This window comes from Perca fluviatilis, chromosome 15 (genome assembly GCF_010015445.1).
Source record: "Perca fluviatilis chromosome 15, GENO_Pfluv_1.0, whole genome shotgun sequence".
NCBI classification, from domain to species: domain Eukaryota; kingdom Metazoa; phylum Chordata; class Actinopteri; order Perciformes; family Percidae; genus Perca; species Perca fluviatilis.
The window spans coordinates 18,082,863-18,101,657 of record NC_053126.1 but is presented as its reverse complement, the minus strand read 5'-3'; the positions used below and the strand labels follow the sequence as shown (position 1 = coordinate 18,101,657).

Sequence of the window (18,795 nt, the reverse complement as noted above, 5' to 3'; positions counted from 1 at the left end):
GGTTTGATAAGTATTTTGCCACTTGTAGTTTTGGATCTAAAGGTCCCGTAATGCTTTTGATTTTTGATAAAGATTTCAGTCCTACCACCCTGCCCCCATACTACAGTACAATACACAAATATATTGTCACTGTATCTATTGACAAGCCTCAGACAAGTACAGTACCTTCACTACTGTATCTGACACATCTGCCTCTGTTTGCTCTCCAAGTCTCTCACTCTGTGTCTGAGTCAATAAAAACAATTTAAGAAGGTGAGTGGCCCTCCCACTTGCCCATTTCAAACCAATGCTAGTGTTTAAACAATGCTGGTGTTTTGAGGTAAAGTCAGACACTGCATGGATGTAGAGGCCAAACCCACAGGAAAGAAATTGACGTGAGTGTATGTAGGCTACCAGGGGAAGTGTGATGGCTCATGGCTGTGTATCCAAAGCACATTAAAAAAAGAAGAGAAGCATGGTTCGGCTGGCCCTTCAAAGCTGCCATTGGCATCTCTCCAGTTTTGTGAGAGGACTTGTTATGTAATTCCACAAAAAAGCCTGTTTTCTCATACTTAATTATTGCTAAGAACCAACACGACAACAGTTCACAAAAATCCACCTGCTGAATGATAAGATTAAAATGAAACAAAAATTTTGTGAATGTGAACTTGTTGAGTGAGATGTTAATCTGCATAAATATTCTGTGTCTCCCTTGCAAACACAAGCAGTGATGTACATGAATAATATTACAAAAATACAAAAGTGCATTGTTTTGAATGTGGGCCACATAGGCATTGTAAGGAAAGCTATCACTCAACAGCTGAGCTGAGATTGTGATCCATGCATAAAATATTCTGCATGTACTGTATTTCACTATGAGCATAAATTCCAAGACTCATGAAAAAATAAACACTCTGACACAGTATAATGTGTTCTTGTTCTCATTCACCGCTAGCTGCGTCTCTTTATCTCATTCATATGGTAGCAGTTGCGAAATTTAAAGCTCAAACTTGACACAGAGTAATTACTGGATACAGTATGATTACCGTACATGCACATGCTAGAAATAATTGCTCATATACACTGTTGTCATATAAATCATATTATTTGTATTAAAATTGTAAACATTATTTTATATTATTTCATAATTTTGCTTAATATTTTGGCAGTTCACAGCAGAAAGTGACAAACAACATGGGGGGGAAGAACAAGTCATGACATGTGACAAAGGCCCTCAGCCAGACTGAGGACATCGTTGTTACATGGTATATGTCTTACATCACGAAGCCTCATGTGGTCGGGGCATGGATGGTTTGTGATGCATATAAATGCAAATGAATCATGGCAAGGCAGTTCAGGCTACAGCAGACCCAGACAGCAGGCTTTATATAGAAAAATACTGTACATGGAAGAAAGAGAGCCTGCTTCTTTTCCCCCAGACATTTTGTTAAGAAACATGCTTCATTTAAATTAGAGGATATTTAAACTGTTCACATTGTGGGGATTGTGAAAAAGGATAAAATGAAAGACAATACACAGACACAGATTATGATAAAAAAAAAAATACATTACAGAGGTTACCAATTGCAATGTTTAAGAAGATTAATGGTTTAATAATAGTAATATTAAATAGTTTGTGCAAATAATCAGATTATGGGAACTAAGGTTTGTAATGAGCTCAAGATAGTTTAACAATATGCTTAATCTTTTTACAATTCCTTTAACCAGGATTACTGAAGCCTTCAATTTGTTAGTTATATTCATAAAAAAAAAAAGATTTTGCTTCATAGACTGTTGGGCAAAACTGCTAGTTTGCACACTTTGGCGAGTTGAGAATGTTTTTGGGGAAAAACAAATATTTCTGATGAAAGCTGGAGTGCAAAGAGTGCAAAATCACTTTATATCAGGGAATTGATTCTCACAGAAAACTCAACTTTTAATCAATGAAATTGCAACCAACTGTCAACTGTCACTCTCTTATGGGAGGCCCTTTCAAACTTTTGAGCTCCTGCTTCAGACCAAACCCTGGCTGCAGTCCGAGCTGCAGGGACGACAGCCAAGAACGCCTGCATAACCCGCCTCCAATCTATCAGCTTTTACTCACTGATATATTCAGACACAAAAACTTTAAAAGCTTTGATGTACTTTCCGGCCACCAGTGAATGACATATTTTTAGTCTTTGTTTCATATTTAACTACCGAAACATCCTATGCTCTTTGTATGATAGAAGCTGCACAGTGTCAGGGCTTTGAACACTGTACACATAAAAGATTTATGCCACACAACACTTTTTTTTTTCTCATTTTCATCAAGCAGATTTCACACATGCAATTATTGTGGAAAAGATAAGTATGCTTTGAACTATGTGTTCTTTAACATAGTCCCATAAGTGAGTCCACTTTAGTCTTATTGTAGTACTGCTACTAATTTTAGAAATGTGTTGCGTACAAGATTATGGATTAAATTGTGTACATTGGTTATCAATATTCCCAGCGTTAATGTACGCATTCTAATTATTAAGAGTAGCCTGCTCGTAGTTGTATGCAGTACTCAATGTCTCAGTCCAGCCAGAGTCATTCACACTGTATATCTTTGTAATGAGATCAGATCAGCCAAATGGGAGTACTGAAAATCCTTAAACAGCAAGAGTAATGAAAAGTGAAAGACCTAGTATTTTTTAATTATAAGTACAGTGACACTGGCACATAGAACTAGGCATAAGCATTTAGCTGTGCAAATCAGATTAGACAGAAAAGGATACAGTTAGTCAGGCTTGAACCTCTAATAACAGGGTGCAAAGCCCAATGTTCACTACAGTGTGCACTTTTCCTCATGGACTTCTTCTGATGTGGATTTATACGCTGGTCAAAATGGATTATACTTTTTAATCAGGCTCATATCTTAGAAGACTATCAAGGAAAGTAATTTAAATTTCAACCTCCTTCATACTGTGATTAATGTAATTATAATAAACCTAATTTTGCATTACATTGCTAAATTGAAGGGTTGTCTCCCACACGTTTCCAGGAATATGTGTATTTCCGTTACAGGAATGACTGATACTAAAATGCATAATTAATGTTGTAAAGTTCAATTTATTATTGATTAATTGTAGATACCACAAGAATAAGGCTATAGTTGATCAACTCAAATTAATATATAGTATTATTAGAATTAGGTCAATCATCATAGTAATGCTTCCATTTGATGTCCTAGTCAGTTGAGAAAATGTTTTTGATAATTTGCAAAGAAAAACAAAACAAGTTCATCATCATGTTATGACTGACATTACTGTGACATAACAGATGTACCTCTTTGAAAACTTCCCTGGAGAAGGGACCGGAGGCACAACACAGAGGAATTGACAGAGGGACTGTGCCTGCAGCAAATCGGATGGGAGTCTGAGCAGGCACACTCTCAGGGCTAATAGGCACTCTGGCCCTCAAGGGAGGCCCTGTCCTCGAATAAAACATACACAGTGTATTTTGTAGTAATATTCACTGTTCAGGCTTATTCCTGCCGTTCATCCAGCACTCCACTGAGCACTCTGAGGATTTGGATGGCCTGAGTTGTGTTGTTCTATTTTAATGCTACAGGGAGTCATATTTGCTGTCCTTACATTCAGACTGTAGAGGATCATACTGTAAAACTATTAGCTGAAGCCCAGTTGGCTACAGAGCAAGCATCTCTCACTTATACTTCCCTTAAACACTTCTCATTTTCCCTGGAGGTGAGCTGATCTATAGTACTGTACTGAGACCATCTATACTGGTAGGCTATTTCCTCTGGTGAGGTGTCCTCTGGAGGGAGGACACATCACTATGGTGCCCTGGTAATCATCACTCCCAGGTCAAAGGGTGCCTTCTCTTTGTGCACCACATCAGTGACAAGGTGTTCAAGTTCCAAGCCAAAAAGAAGAAGGAAACAGCATGCTCTTCCTTAATGTTTATGTGCAAAGTGCCTGTGGCATGCAAGGTGTATTTTATTTATTGTATTTCACTGATGAAAATCTTCTACATCTCTTGTGCAAGTGAGCAGAGATCTGGATACATTATATCATAAGGTGAGTACTCTGCTCCACCCTCCATTTGCAGATTATTTACTGCCCTGACAGCATGAGGCTTTGGTATTCATCAACTTTCTGAGTGCACTTTAACCACTAGAGAGTCATGATTCTCTCTATTTGTAGTAGCTGCATAAGCAACTGAAGGAGACCACAAAACTCAAAAAGCCTATACATTTAAAGTTAATGTAACCTGATCCTTATTTTCACATGTGACTGCAGGTTATTCAGTTTAGTCACTAACTTACATGGTAGACCATGGGTCAGGAAAATCACACAAACATCCCAGTTAAACCACACACACCCCCTGGGTAAAAGCAGCAGAAACCGCTGTCCAGCATAGCTGTGAAATGATTTATATGATCTCTTTTATAATTTTAATAAATATTATCAAGCCTCATGATTTTGATGGTTTCTCAGTGTTTAACAGATCTGTGTTTAACAGATCACAACAGGTTGAAACATGCTTCAGTGTTTTGCTTGTTTTTTTCAGTTTTATGTGGGTTTGCCAGCGTGTTCTAAATGTGAAAATCCTTCACACATTTCTACACCTGTATTTTGCCTAAAGTGGTTGGGCAGATTCTAAATTAAGACAGGTTATGGAGATCTCCCACATTTAGATTTTTCTTTTTTAAAAGGACAATCCTGCTGAATTTTACAGACTAGAACTGTGTTTTGTGACTGTGTAGGAAGATTTTACATTAAGACAGACAGGACTGTTGGGTCTACATCCAGCAGACACTGAGGCTAGTTCTAATGTTGCCTTAGCCTGGATTGAAAAGTTGAATTCTCCTTAAAGGAGTAGTGTTGATTTTGCTGATTTCCAGTGGTTGAGTTTCTCACCTTGGTTTAGGGACGAAATGCCCTCTGAGTGTGGTAAATACATCCTGACATCACTGTAAGCTAACCTCACGCTTTTCTCCTGTTCATTTTATATAGCACATATAACTGTACATTTTATTTACTGTGCATAGCTTCACAGAGATTCCAATTGGTCGTACTAAAGAAGTGGGAAATCATAATATGCACACAGGCTTTACACATATTTATTTAAGGAATAACACCTCACAGGCCTGACAATCTGGCACCCCAGATCCGTTCTCTCGCTGTGCTCTGGTCTCACTGTGGGTGATCACCAGGCTGAGCTGATTTGGCCTAAAAGGCAGCGCTGTATAATGAGCATTGGAGGGTGTGAGTGAAGAGACAACAGGTGGAGCGTCAGATTTATGCTCTGCAGCTGGGAATGGACCACTTTTCTTGCCAACTGTCAACCTGGATAATAATCCTAAAAAAATAAAAGTCTTGTGCAAAAGTGCTCATGCTACCAGAACATTTTTCTGTGATTCCATCAGCTGTTGGGATGGGAGAAATAAATTATATTTGCAAGATGTTATTCATCTGGCTGTTGTTCAGAGACATCAGCTCTCAGCATGGCAGTTATCCAGGTAAATATTGATACGTTTCTGATTTGCTGCTGTAAGCACCAAGTAAGCTGCCAAGAAAGGTCTTGCATCCGATCCGAGTCATGATCTGTAGTATTTGGAAAATGGCACTTTCAAAACATGGCACAGTCCAACACTGACTTCATTGCTCAGGGCGCACCAAATATAGTGATTTTTTCCAGTTGATGTGGCTTGGTTCAGTTATTGCTTTGAAAGTCCAGCGTTCTACCTCGCTTTGTTGCTCTGCAATCAATCTCTCTGTAAAGGACACCCCTCCAAACAACTGCAGAAACACAAGTGACTCAGTGGGATTTTTTACAAACAGTGTGAGTCCTAATTAATGTATAGTTTTTCAAGGTTCCTTGTGCAGTTCGTTGTGTAAAGCACTTACACCTAGGCCTTTTCATGAATCCATTTAGATGACTATAACGCAGGATCTTTGAGTAATTTGCATTTTATTAAAGGCTTGGATAGTGTCAATGAACATTAAGTCAAGTATGCAGTGTTATGGCCTGCTAATGGTGTGAATACTGGCACATTTTTATAAGTAGATGCTAGTATGTTTGCTCTAAGTTTTGGAGCAGTTTCTATGGTAACAATGTCCTATCTTCCCTTTCTCACTGACAATCTCTGGATTTAGTCAACTGATTCACTGATTAAGAATGGAGCAGCTCTATTCAAGCCGGTGAACAGCCATTGCTTTGACACTCTGAAATATGTTGCTCTTTAATCATGACAAGACACATGTGCTTAGGTAAGCAAAGTTGCTCACTTGCCAAAACTTAAAAGCTATACACCATGTTGACAGAGGTGCTTGAAGGCTTTTAAGTTGCGATGCAGAGATGCATTAGAGGTATTCTGGCAGCTTGCTCACTGTAAGTCAATAGCTATCAAAAGACGTACTAAATTATTTCCTCGCAAAACTGACCTTTGATCCCCATAGTGCAACAAACAAAGTCATCTACATGTTGCAAAGGCTAGACATATGGCTGATGAAATTATTGATGAGTCAGACACCCTATTATTTCCAACCTGCCCTTCTCAGCTGGTCTTTAAAGCAGCCATTTTCTCAATGAATTAAGCTTGACTTCGTGAATCCACACTCTGTGATATAGTAAGCTATTGGTCCCTGTGAGAAGCTCAGTTGAGGCAATGATGCTTTAGCTTTGCTCACATCTCATTCACCAGAGTTGTGATTGTCTTAAAGAAAGTAAGTTTAATTAAAATTAAAAGTCCCCAAAATAAAAAGAGATAATTTATTTTTTGAATTTAGTTTGTTTTTTTCCCACCATATTTCAGGCAGCAACAATGCTGAGCTTCACTAGTAAAACAGATGCTGGGATTGTTGTGTGATAAAAGCCTTCTGTCACAACAGCTGCACACTGAGTTAAGAGGCTGGTATTGCAGGAACTGGAAATTATCACTCATATATGGCATTATTCCTCATTATGAATGAGAATTAAATATACATGCCAGAATGTGTCTCTGATACAGTAAGTAAAAGTAAAGTTAGTAAAAGTACTCAAAAATAAGGCCCTATGTACAATACATCCCACTGAAATGTAGGAGAGTACAAGTATAAAGTAGCATGAAATAGAAATACTCAAGTAAAGTGCAAGTACCTGAAATTTGTACCTAAGTATAATACTTGCACACGGAATGCACTTAAAAAACTGAGGAAAGGAGATGAATAGTATTTGTAGTGTATACTATTAAGCCTAAAATGTATCAGTTGTCTGATAAGATGCCTTTTGAATAAGGGAACTTTATTCTCAAAAGCCATTTGTGTTCCTGCATTACTTATTAAAACATGACGTCTATTACGAGCAGTCGACAAGCTAACATTATACGCCTTAAACCAATTGAAAATGATTTTTATTTGGAAAAGGTGGATTTAAACACTTACGGCTTACAGCAGCATATGTTCAACACATTAAATTTGTCATATGCGTCAGATTTGTCATCCGTGCTCTATGTGCTACATGCTCGCAAATATGATGTTTAGCAGTTTCCAGGAGAACCAGTCATGAGAGTTGCCATACATGTAGGTGACTTAAACTACGTATTGTTTTTATTTTCCCTTTTTTCTCAGACCATCTCTAGATTACCATAGAATCTTCCTTCTGTAGTTGCCATCCAAACAGTGGTTATAATGCTAGAAAGTCACAGAGGTCCCTATTATGATCAGAGGAATACTGTCTGATGTTGACCTTGTTATTTGGGTCAGCTGGATATTTGTGGGGGTTGCCCATCAGCCACCAAGCACTCACCAGCATTGCAGTCTGTCCCCTTTATGGCTTCTTAAAAACTGGCTCAACGGGAAGCAATCGACTTGCTCAAATCATCCATAAGACGTGTGAACGACAATGCGGTTGGCTGCGGTGTGAAGTAAGATTAAGGGATGACCTTCACACAACATCAAAGTGAAAACGAATCCTGAACTGATCATCTGATTGCTCCTTGTCTTCTTGGATTTCACTTTAGGTGATTGTACACTGAAATGTTTGTTCAGTTGGTAAGGGGAAATTGGGTGCACAGAGCAAAAACAGCTCGACAATCAATCCCCTGAGGTAAAAAGTAGAGACATTAACCAGCAACATTGTGAGTGGACTATGAGTGGACAGAGGGCTTGGATGTTTGTGAACAGTGAAAGGACATTCTGACATAATTGTGTGTGGGACTCATTGTTTCATAATTTGTCCATTTATATTATTTCATTTTACTATATTTAAACTGTGGCATCCATTCGTTACACTGAATAAACATTGTAACTATGCATACTGTACAGTTTAGTAATACCAAAAACCAGGACTTTGAATTTGACTCTTAACACGTTTTTACCAATTTCCAAAATGTCATTGAATCTGTGCTCCAGTCCCCCACCCCCAACCCCAAAATTAAAGTTTTTAAACCGACCCCTGCACCAGATGTTGTAAGTACTAAAGAAAAGTGCAGCAATTAGAAGGTGTAATTGTATAAAAACCAAGCTATATCACTGTTCACTGCTCAATTGTATATAATGTAGCAGGCAGAATAGTCTAGTCAAACAAACTAAAAAGTTAGTGTATTGTTTTTTACTTGAATGGATTGGGATTTCTAACATAATCACAAAAACCTGAGCTGTTGGTTGAACGATTTACTTTAGAGATAAAAACACAGAAAGACATAATTTAACAGTATTTGGAGATATTGAACATTGCTGCTATGCAGAGGAATAGATGATGGCACTACAAGTCTTCGTCAAAAAGTGCAGGATAGAAATACGGAGGGTCAAACACCCACACTGTTGCATGCTGGCAGTGTTGAAGAGAAAGAACACACATGTAGTGCTTCATGTTTGCAGAAGTCATTGAAAATGTTAATTTCCTCAGTACATCATTAGTGGATCAGCCGTTTATGAGCACAGACTGGGGTTACTTAACATTCATATGGAGGAGGGCCATGTTTCGATTACCATGATACGACTTTTGGCATCTACTGACCTCAAAGAATTTTCTCACCGTTTGATAGAAAGCATTTGGCATGTGGAAGTGACTTTATTCACAGAGCATCTGTCATCTTTAAAGGCTATTGGTTTAAATTTCATAATTGGTAGGAAACTGCAAACTGCCTAACCATGCTACATTACCAATCAGGGATCTAATCAGCTACATGTTCTAACACTATTTGTAACTGCAATGAAATCTAATATAATTATCTAAACAAAAGATGTGCAACTCACGGCGAAACACAAGCTACAAAGTCTGCTGTATAAAATGATTTTAATTTGATAGACTGACAGCTCACAGTCTTAAATATATTTTCTTATTTGGTGGACTTTGAGTGCCTTGGACTTTGTAGACCTACTCCTTGGGTTTTATATTTCCCCAAGGAACCAATTAATGTGATTGGTGCCCTGTCTTTTCAGTGTAAGAGAGAGAGATAGAGAGTGTATTAGATAGAGAGGCAGAGCATGTTTGTGCCCATGTGTATATCTTAGAGAGTACCAGGACTGCCTTAAAGTAGTTGTCAGCCGTTAAATGATGTACTACAGTAGTACTACAACGTCTAATCCTATTTTTATGGTCCTTAAGATGTTCGCTCTAATCTATATTATACTATAGAAACAGCATTTCCACTCAAGGTAATCAGCTACATCCAATAAATGAAAAATATGTCATCATGGCACATTGTCATTTTTGTTCATTCACACCTAACGGCACATTAACACAAAGCCTGTTAGATTTCATTTGTAAAAACCACACATTTTATCCTTTAGTTTAGTTTCATTAAACAGCTGAGATCAGTTCCATTCAAACTCAAGTGTGCACCAAAAACTGCATAAAACTACACAGGCCTCAGACCTCTCAGGTGCAGTTACTTTGAATAGAGAAATCAATTGACAGGACACTGTATGCATTTATGACACATCATTTCCCTCATCAAGCTGCAGTATAATATGTGTTGGCCCTTTTATTTTTATAGCATCCCTTTCATAATTGATGAAGAGCATTTGCAGTCTGGACTATACAGTGAATGAGACTAATTCTCATATCCCGTTATTCATTTATCATCTCTTTGTTTGTCTGACTACCACAGAAGGTAAACCCTTGTCACCAGATTAGACTTTTCATTATCATTTCCTGGCGTCATTTGGACCAAAGAAAATTAATAATAGACATAATCGCACCTGTATCTGCAACCAACATAAATACCTTAATGATAGCCATGGCCTTTAACTGCTATTGTTTATGATTGACACCTTATTGTATAGAACACAGTCTGTATACAATGATTATTGACTTCCACCTGAATTACAGTTACACAGCTTTTATTTAGACTCAATATAGATCTTTTTTTGAAGGTGGGGTTCAAATATAAATGTAAGTTTATTGTTTGATCATTTTAGGTACATGATTAAAATATGTTATCCAAAAACAGATATTTTTATGACATAAACTGATACAGATACAAAGTGTAGCCCCATGTTACACTTTTAATGCAATTCCACTGTATTTGAGCATTAAAATGTCATAATTTGGAGTCAAATGTAATTGATTAGTTGAACATATAAACCGCCAGTAGAAATGTTTTGATAATTTTTGTGCTGTGGGGCCAGGAGAAAAAAACAACAACTATGTTGCTATGTTGTAGCTATGTTGTAGCTATCAACATAGCTACAGTAATCAGTTGCTATGGCCAAAAGACAGGCCATAGAGACTGATTATTAAGACTATTGAAACTAATATCACTAATAAAAAGAGTTTAGTTTCATAAAATGGAATAGATAAGAAGATAAGAGTTATTTTTATGCCAGTGCTTTGTGTGTGTGGTAATGTACAGAGTATTTGTGCTGTGTACAATGCACAGAGGAAATGCTGCTCTGGTCTATAATGAAAAGGTGACCCACACACCATAAGACACAGTGCATTATGCTATGCTCATCATCATATGCATAATCTGATGTTACAAAAAGCATGAATTTAGGAAAGGCAATCAGGGACGACCCTTGACACAAAAAAAAACCTGCTTCTGAAGTGAGCTATGACAGAATTCTTATGTATCGCCAGCTTTAATGGGCTCTCATGTACAGGATATTCATCAAGCAGAGCAGGTGCCTGCAGATACACTGCCATGGTGTTTTGCATCCCAGCATCTAATTACTTTGCTGAGAAGATGGCAAGGAAGAGACAGAGCAATGTTCAATACGCCTCACTCTGCCATTTTGTGATGCTTGTTTACTAAAGGGTTTCATCTATATCATAAGGCAGCCAGCAGGTGGCTGGGGAAACTACATAGAAACGTTTCTGGCACTCTTGGGTGGATTAATTGTTGTGCACTCCTGAATTAAAAAGACTGATTCCCACCCTCAAGTGAATCCTAACATCTCCAGCCTGTCAATGGCACAGCAGCTCATTCTAACTTTGCTGTCTCCAGCTTTCTTCTCATGTACGGTACATACATTTATATTCTGCTTAGCTCATGTGGGTTGATCAGTTGTCAAGAAATATGTAAAAATCAGTTTACATGGCAATCTCATTTTTACCAAAACTGAAATCAACACATAAGATGTTCAACTAGAAGAAATGAAAGTACTTAGCCATAATGGTTACACCTGCAATGTTTTTTTCTTATTCTTAAAACGTACATTGAATCCAAAGAGCCATTGCTGCCACTTTCAATAAACTCCCCTAAGTAAACTCCATTACTTTATTTACTGAGATGAGACCAGGCCACAGTTCTGTGAACACAATGCGCAGTTAATGACTGATGAGCTGCTGAATCAAGGTGAAGTTTGCTAATGTTTTTTTTGCATGCTTTCTCAGCAAAGGTGCATCTTTGTTTTGCACTGACTAAATAAAATATACAGAACAGCTGCATTTAAGCAGCAGCAGTTTTTATATTATCAGCCTTATCTGCTAGTTACAGCCTTTATTAGATATTGGAAATCCCGAACCAATTGCCTTCCTTTCCTGAATGTTAAATTACTGTCAATAACATTTCCTTTTCATGTCTGTTGTCCTGAGGCGCAACTCTGTCAGTGTCATTGATGGTTCTGTCCTTCACAACGAAGGACTCTTCACAGGTGCAAAAACTGAAGAAAAGCTTCAAAGCAAAGGTCGGCAGCTATAATGCATTAATTGCCATATGTTTTTAAAACTAAGATAATAAGTGGCTCATAGCTCTGAGTAGCTACTACATCAACACATAAACAAACCAATAAAAGTTACCATTTTGTATTTTAGAAGCCAAAGTTCTTTATTATTAAAATGTAATGATATATCAGTTCTGTGAAATGTCATAAACTGAAAATTTTTATTAGAGCCCGACCGATTATTGGCCTTTCACAGACATATCTGTATCTATCAGTATCTTTGTTATCTTTTAAATATCATGTTGCCGATATTTGGGGTGATTTATAAATGGTGTTATTCCATAGTTTGTCCAGCAAAGCATGATCAGCAATTGACTAATACTAAACATACAATACCGACTATTTAGCTATTTGGTTTTATTTTTTTATTTTCTCAGTGTTCATTTCTGGAATTAGTACACAATGTAATACATTGTATGCATAATAATGTTCAATAATTTTAAGGTTGCTTTAATAAAGAAAGCAGCCTTGTGAGTACCTGTTACATAGTCATATTGATGCAAAATTTGTGAAAAATTCAGATCTATTTTTATTCCAGCTCAAAATTTCACTAAATTGGCTGCCATACAGTATTGGTAATCGATAAATATTTCCTTTCTAAAATTGTGATCGGCCAGGCTCTAATTTATATTCATTATTATATAAGTTGGAATTCTTAAGATTTCAGTCCTAGTTGATTTGGTGACATTTGGGGGGTTTAGTGGTAAGAGATGCTGGATTCCATGCATGCATAAATACCTTCTGCATGTGAATGAACTTAAAGCCAGTGTGGGAATGGCAGACTCCACCACTAACAGTGAAAACTAATATATAGAAAGGTCACTGCAGAATACACGGAATTTCAATTGCTAAAAGAAAAATGCAGGTTAAAACTAAACTACTGTATATGGGCTTTTCCCTGTTGAAACATAACTATATCGCCTGCATCCAATCCAGACATTTAGCACTTACTGAAAGCATAATTAAATTTTTTCCTTCCTTTTGTTACCCCTCTGTGTCCAATTTCATGACCTTACTATTCTTCACTATGAAAAAAAGAGCTCATTCTTCCTTTTAAAAACAGCTGAGTGTCACATGGGACTCTTGAAACTAAGGTGGTGCAACAGCTCTTGTAAAATGGCACACACACTACTCGCAGCACAGGAAGTTGCTGTTTGAATTTTTACGGTATGGAAGCTGTGGAGCTTGAACTGAAATATAACATGCTGTTGTACCATGTTTACCATGTGTACCAGCTCCATCTACAAACCCTGACTGGTCCCTTTGATTACACTTTACAAACTGTTAACCATATAACCAGAGCATCGCTGCAACGTAACTCAGGATCAGCATACAGTATATACAGTATAGATGAAAAGATGATTATATGACCTTAATAGTTCACAAGCAACCGGAAACATGGGGAGATATAAAGGGGAATGACATCTGGTGAAAGTCCCTAACTGGACTCAAACTGGGGATGCCACAGTTACATGCAGAATGTGTTTAGATTTAAGTTTTTTATTCTCCATAGCACTCTACAACTGTTTGTGTATACTCACAGTACTACTTGCCTGTAAAATCTTTCTCAATTTACTAACTTGCTAACAAAGAGTTTTGGATGCTTTTATTCAAGTCGTCCACAGAATAGAGCCGTGGAAAACTGTAATGTGCGCTGCCATTTCCATTTAGAAAGGGTTGGTCACATTTCCAAAACCACTGTCCCCCTAGGATATCTGTCTCTCTCAAACAGCAATTTATCGAATAGGGCAGCCTCATCTTTTCCACTCCTCACCGTCATGAGAAGCTGTAATTCTCTCTCAGTATCCTCAGCACGATCTCTCTCTCTCTCTCTCTCTCCCCCAGCTCTCTCTCTCTCTCTCTCTCTCTCTCTCTCTCTCTCTCTCTCTCTCTCCACAAAGAATCAAGCTAAGGCAACTTGCATACAAAATAGCTGACTCAATCATCCAGCTGCATAATCAAGATAAGGAAGACGGGGACAGAAAAAGGGAGATGTGGAGGCTAATGCAAGAGACAGCTTTAGCAACAGCAGCAAAACTAAGATGTGTTGAAACAGTCATAACTCTAGACACTAAAAGTTGGAAGAAGTAAGATAATGATTCACACTGATGGTAAAGGCTAAGTTGAGGCTGATCTTCTGTAGGAAATGACTGGAACAAGGGTAACCACTGACAATACAATGTCAGCAGTGCAGTGGCATAAAACAGATTGTTTAAGCATTATATTTTAAAGCTTTAGTGCGTACGTTTTTTATATTAATGAACGTCCGGTACATTTAAGCCATTGCCAAATGAGTTGCTACAAAGCTAATTAAGACTATCAGCTCCACAAAACTCTCTCTGTATTTCTCAGTATGGCTATGTTCAGAAGATTGTGACGTCCGGTGACTTTTCCACGCAGAAACTAAAGTGAAGATAATAACCTCTTCTGAAGAGTCCATCATGTTTTTTTATTCCACCGTGTCCTCCTTGGCTACTTAGCAACTGCGTAGAAGAGGCGTGCGGGCTTGGCGCGATCACGGAATGCTTGTATCATGTGGACTGTCTGTAAAGTCTGCGATTTTGAAGTGTAAAATAGCAACACTCTAACAGCTTACCTGCTTGACGATCGCGGAGCAAGAGCCTCTTCCCGAATGCTTGTATCATGTGGACGCACTGACAGTGTTGTTGTCATAGAATTCCTCAGGGTGGGGGGCAGAAACAATGCACAATAGCTTTAAATGCGTTCCTGGTTTTAATTGTCACTAAGACAGTATCAAATTATTTAAGCAGAGCCGAGATGATACAGCACTCCTACACCTACGTCCATAGTGCAGCTGAATGGAAAGCCAGAGAATTGTTCCTATGGGCTTGTCATTTCTTTGGCTGTGTGACCGCAAGTGTAATTTATATTAAACCTGGCATTGTTTCAGCTTTTTTTCAACCCTGATGCTTTGGACTACAGATGCTTCCCAATACCACCACCACATCCTCCCCCGACAGAAAAATCTGGAAGTCTTCATTCAAAGCTGGCTAAAGATCTTTGGAAATTAGGCCTATGCTGACTAAAAAAAAATCAGTCAATCCATATGAAGCCTTGTGCAATTCAAATAAATCAACATGCATAGCGTGTAATATATAGTATGCATTTCACAGACAGATGGCACAGAGAAAGCAAAATCCTCAGCTAATCTGAGTGAAACTGCACAGGGCTATAAGTACAAGACTGTGTAATGTCAAGATAATAGGTTCAGGCCATGCCAATGCCCAGATCCTTTATTATTTGTTTTAAATTGTCAGAATCATACCGTTTGCCATGACTTAATGCAGGGTTTATATGGCATAGATCCGTGAAACTGACTCTCATTTTGAGACTGCGGTGTAGGCTGAGTAGGCCTAATGCTGAAAGCTTTTTCTTTATTTAATTTTTCAGTAATAATAAAAAGTAATAGCTAACTTTCACAATAGCATGAGTTCTCACTCCGATATGAGTAGATATACGTTTCTTTGTGTGGATCTCTGAAAAAAAGTTCAGCCTTTCCTGGTTAAGTAATTGCGACCGGGGAGCTGTCCGTGGTGCTGAAGCGACATTAAAAACGGGCGGTGTTATTAGAGGTTTACAGTTGCAAAGTACCTAGTACTTTCCCTGGAGCCGATCAGGTGGAAGCTAATCTATTATGTCATAAAATGCACAAGTATTCAGTCAAATGAATATTCAGAATGATAGAACTTAACACAAATAAACTTAAAAGACTACTTGCAACACATGAATCGCAATCTTAGAGTGCCCCCATGTCCCGTGCACAGTACATGTCAGCTTTCAAAGATCTCGCAGAAACGAAAGCAAAATGCACCGACTTTGGCGTGATGGTGCACAAGTTCATTTTGTACGGTGTGTATGCTCAATAAAAGAGTTGCTGTTTTTGTTCTGCACACAACAGCCGAGCAATGCTAATCAAATACTATCACCAATATTCTTTAAAGCACTCCCTTTTAACCATAAAGATTTACCACTTTCCCGTGGGAATACAATAGACATAACGTAGGCCTACAGTATGCTGTCTGTAAAGTCTGCGATTTTGAAGTGTAAAATAGCAACACTCTAACAGCTTACCTGCTTGACGATCGCGGAGCAAGAGCCTCTTCCCGATGCAAGGCTGGCAGCTTACTGTATGTCACCACGAACACAAGACATTTTCAAAGAGACAGGAGATTTTTTTCTGTTCGATAATAAAACATTAAAACAAAGAATCCCAGTTCTCTGTTTTCGGGTTGAAGACGCACAAAGCCGCGGCTGACTGTGTCAAGGGAGAGTCTCAAAGATCCATTTAGCGGTGAGTGATTTAATTCAGGGCTGAGCTCCTCTCACCGCTCGCCTTTATGTATGCTGAACAGACCCGGAGTCCTGCTTGGGTTTTTCTATTACACCCGAGAGCTGACACCGGCGTTTAACCGCAATCAAAGGAGGCGGGTAGGCTACTGTATCAGTTGTGAAACTGCGGGGAATAAGTGCGAAAGGAGCGCATGTTGATCCTCCAGTCTAGCCGAGGCAAAGTTTAAATCTCATAATAAGATTGTTTGTCACCGCGAGGCTATAAATGGTGGCGGGTTCATCACGGATGCTGGGAGGGTTACGGCAACAACTCCTCCGGTTGAAATGAAATCGCATGATAGCCGCTGTATCATAAAAACGGAGAGGTTTCAAGTTAATGAAGACAGTCGGAGTGAAAAGTATCAGTACGTCACATGAGCTTTCAGGTTTGAACAGCCAATCTATGAGCAAAGTTTTCCTCCTTTTTTCTCTGACTATAGGCTGCACCACCGCGCTGGAAATTGCTCAATTTCACAGTCTGGTTGGGGGCATGTTTAATTTGCATGAAAGAAGATACTTTTTATTTTTATTTTTTTTTTTTTACCACACGAAGGTCCATTGGTCCTACCAGCAGGGGGCCCTTTAATCACCAAAAGAAGTGCCTAATATGTCCAAGCAATTTGGTGACTATATGTGATGTGATATGGGGTCTTTCTATTCCCTTTAATATCACCAGCATATTTTTGTAATATTCACATTGACCTAGTGTTATGTTATATTTGTACACACTAAATTAATAAGATTACAAGCTTTTTGTGTCATCCACAGGCACACATGTAACAAGGAAAATGTAAGGTAAATGGAAACCATTAAGGAGTCCCAATAGAGAAGTAAAAACTGCCAAGTTGTGATGTCATGGTCTGTAAATTTCAGGATTAAATGGAGGGGGCATGGTAGCTATTGAAGTAGACCATACTTCACTAAAGAGGTCAAGCCTTGGTCCCTGTGATAGCAAATCAATACACATCAATGATAAATTGTTGAATACAAGAAACTGCAGAATACAAATTCCCACCCATATGGACCTGCGCCCACGCATTGTGATACAGGACAGTGCTTACAAGAAATAAGAGATGATAAACATGTTAAAGTACAGGTATATTTGGATTTCCTTACTCTATCACACATAAACAAAATCCAAATGATGGAGGTTATGGCAAGGTGACCCTATTTGATAGGGTCAGTGCAAAAGAAAACAGAAGAAAGGATTACATTTCCTGCTAAGATATAGCTGTGACAAAACTCTGATCTGTGCCTCGAGGGTTAAACCCACATTGTCTGTCCCTGTGTAAATGTAGTCCCACATTTAATTTATGGAGAGTGCAGCCTGATGTCCTCTGTAATGACGTAGTCTGGGGGATGACCCGAGCAAGTCGGGAAGCAGCAGCCAGGCACTTCCCTGAGAGGGAGCAAGTGGTTGTGCGGCGACTTGGCACAGACGCTGCAATGTCTTGTCTCATTGCAGCAGCCACGTTGGAGCTGTGAAATGTGGAAGCCGACAGCCCGGCCCAGGAAGTCAGAGCAGTGCAGCTGCAGCACTGAGAGTGACAAGCACACTGTATCATGCTCCTTAATGTCCTCACGACCCCCGGGCAAGCCTGATACATGACCCCATACAGACACTGTAGCCTTTGAGCCTGGTGCTGCCACTGCACAACACCCTGAATGAAAAAAATAAAGATATTTTTTAAAGATTTAAAGATATCAGGACCCACAGCTGGCAGAATAAAGAAGAACAGGTCACAGCCAAATGTCTCATTCTTCTTTTGAACAAACAAGCTACATGTATTCTTACAAATGACAATGTTTCTGCTTCAATTCTGAATCTAACAAGCAAATATTTCTTATGATGCATTCAAGAAGGCACATAAGTACAAGCTTCGGACATCTGGTTTTACTGCCTCTTTGTTTTGTTTATTTTTTATTCAGATACAACATGAGGACAGCAGCTTTCAGAGTGCAGCAGATGGGGTGGGCTTGATGGGCTTTCTTAATGAACCTTCCCAGCTGAATTTACCTTGAGGGCACGATCGCTTTAATGTCATTCAGGTGAGATTTGATTCCTATTGGATAGGACTGTCTGTTTATAATATACTAATGCTTTATAATATACAGTGGAGGTTAAGCATATATAAATGAATATATATTCATATAATATTTATAAATCCAAATGTGTAATGTTATGGTGTCTTGTCATAGCCTGACAAGCCAGACCCACATCAAAATGTTGGGTCTGGGAACTCATCATTGACAGGGCTCAATCCAAGGGGCGGGATAAACGGTTGTCTTTCAAATTCCCTCTGCACGCAATAGGATAGCGCTACAA

The 18,795-nt window shown here is 38.6% G+C and overlaps 1 protein-coding gene across 4 annotated transcripts in view; it reads right to left on the bottom strand.

The window, feature by feature from the left end:
• Window positions 1-16,836, bottom strand: part of elfn1a (extracellular leucine-rich repeat and fibronectin type III domain containing 1a) — a 77,028-nt gene extending 60,192 nt beyond the window's left edge. For 3 of the 4 annotated variants that reach the window (XM_039825387.1, XM_039825385.1, XM_039825388.1), the window contains exon 1: window positions 14,716-15,562. The gene's annotated coding sequence lies outside the window, so the exon portion shown is untranslated. Of the gene's footprint in view, window positions 1-14,715; window positions 15,563-16,211 lie in introns of those variants that run through there. The other variant, XM_039825386.1, reaches the window with a different exon arrangement.
• Between the last annotated feature and the right edge of the window lie 1,959 nt (window positions 16,837-18,795).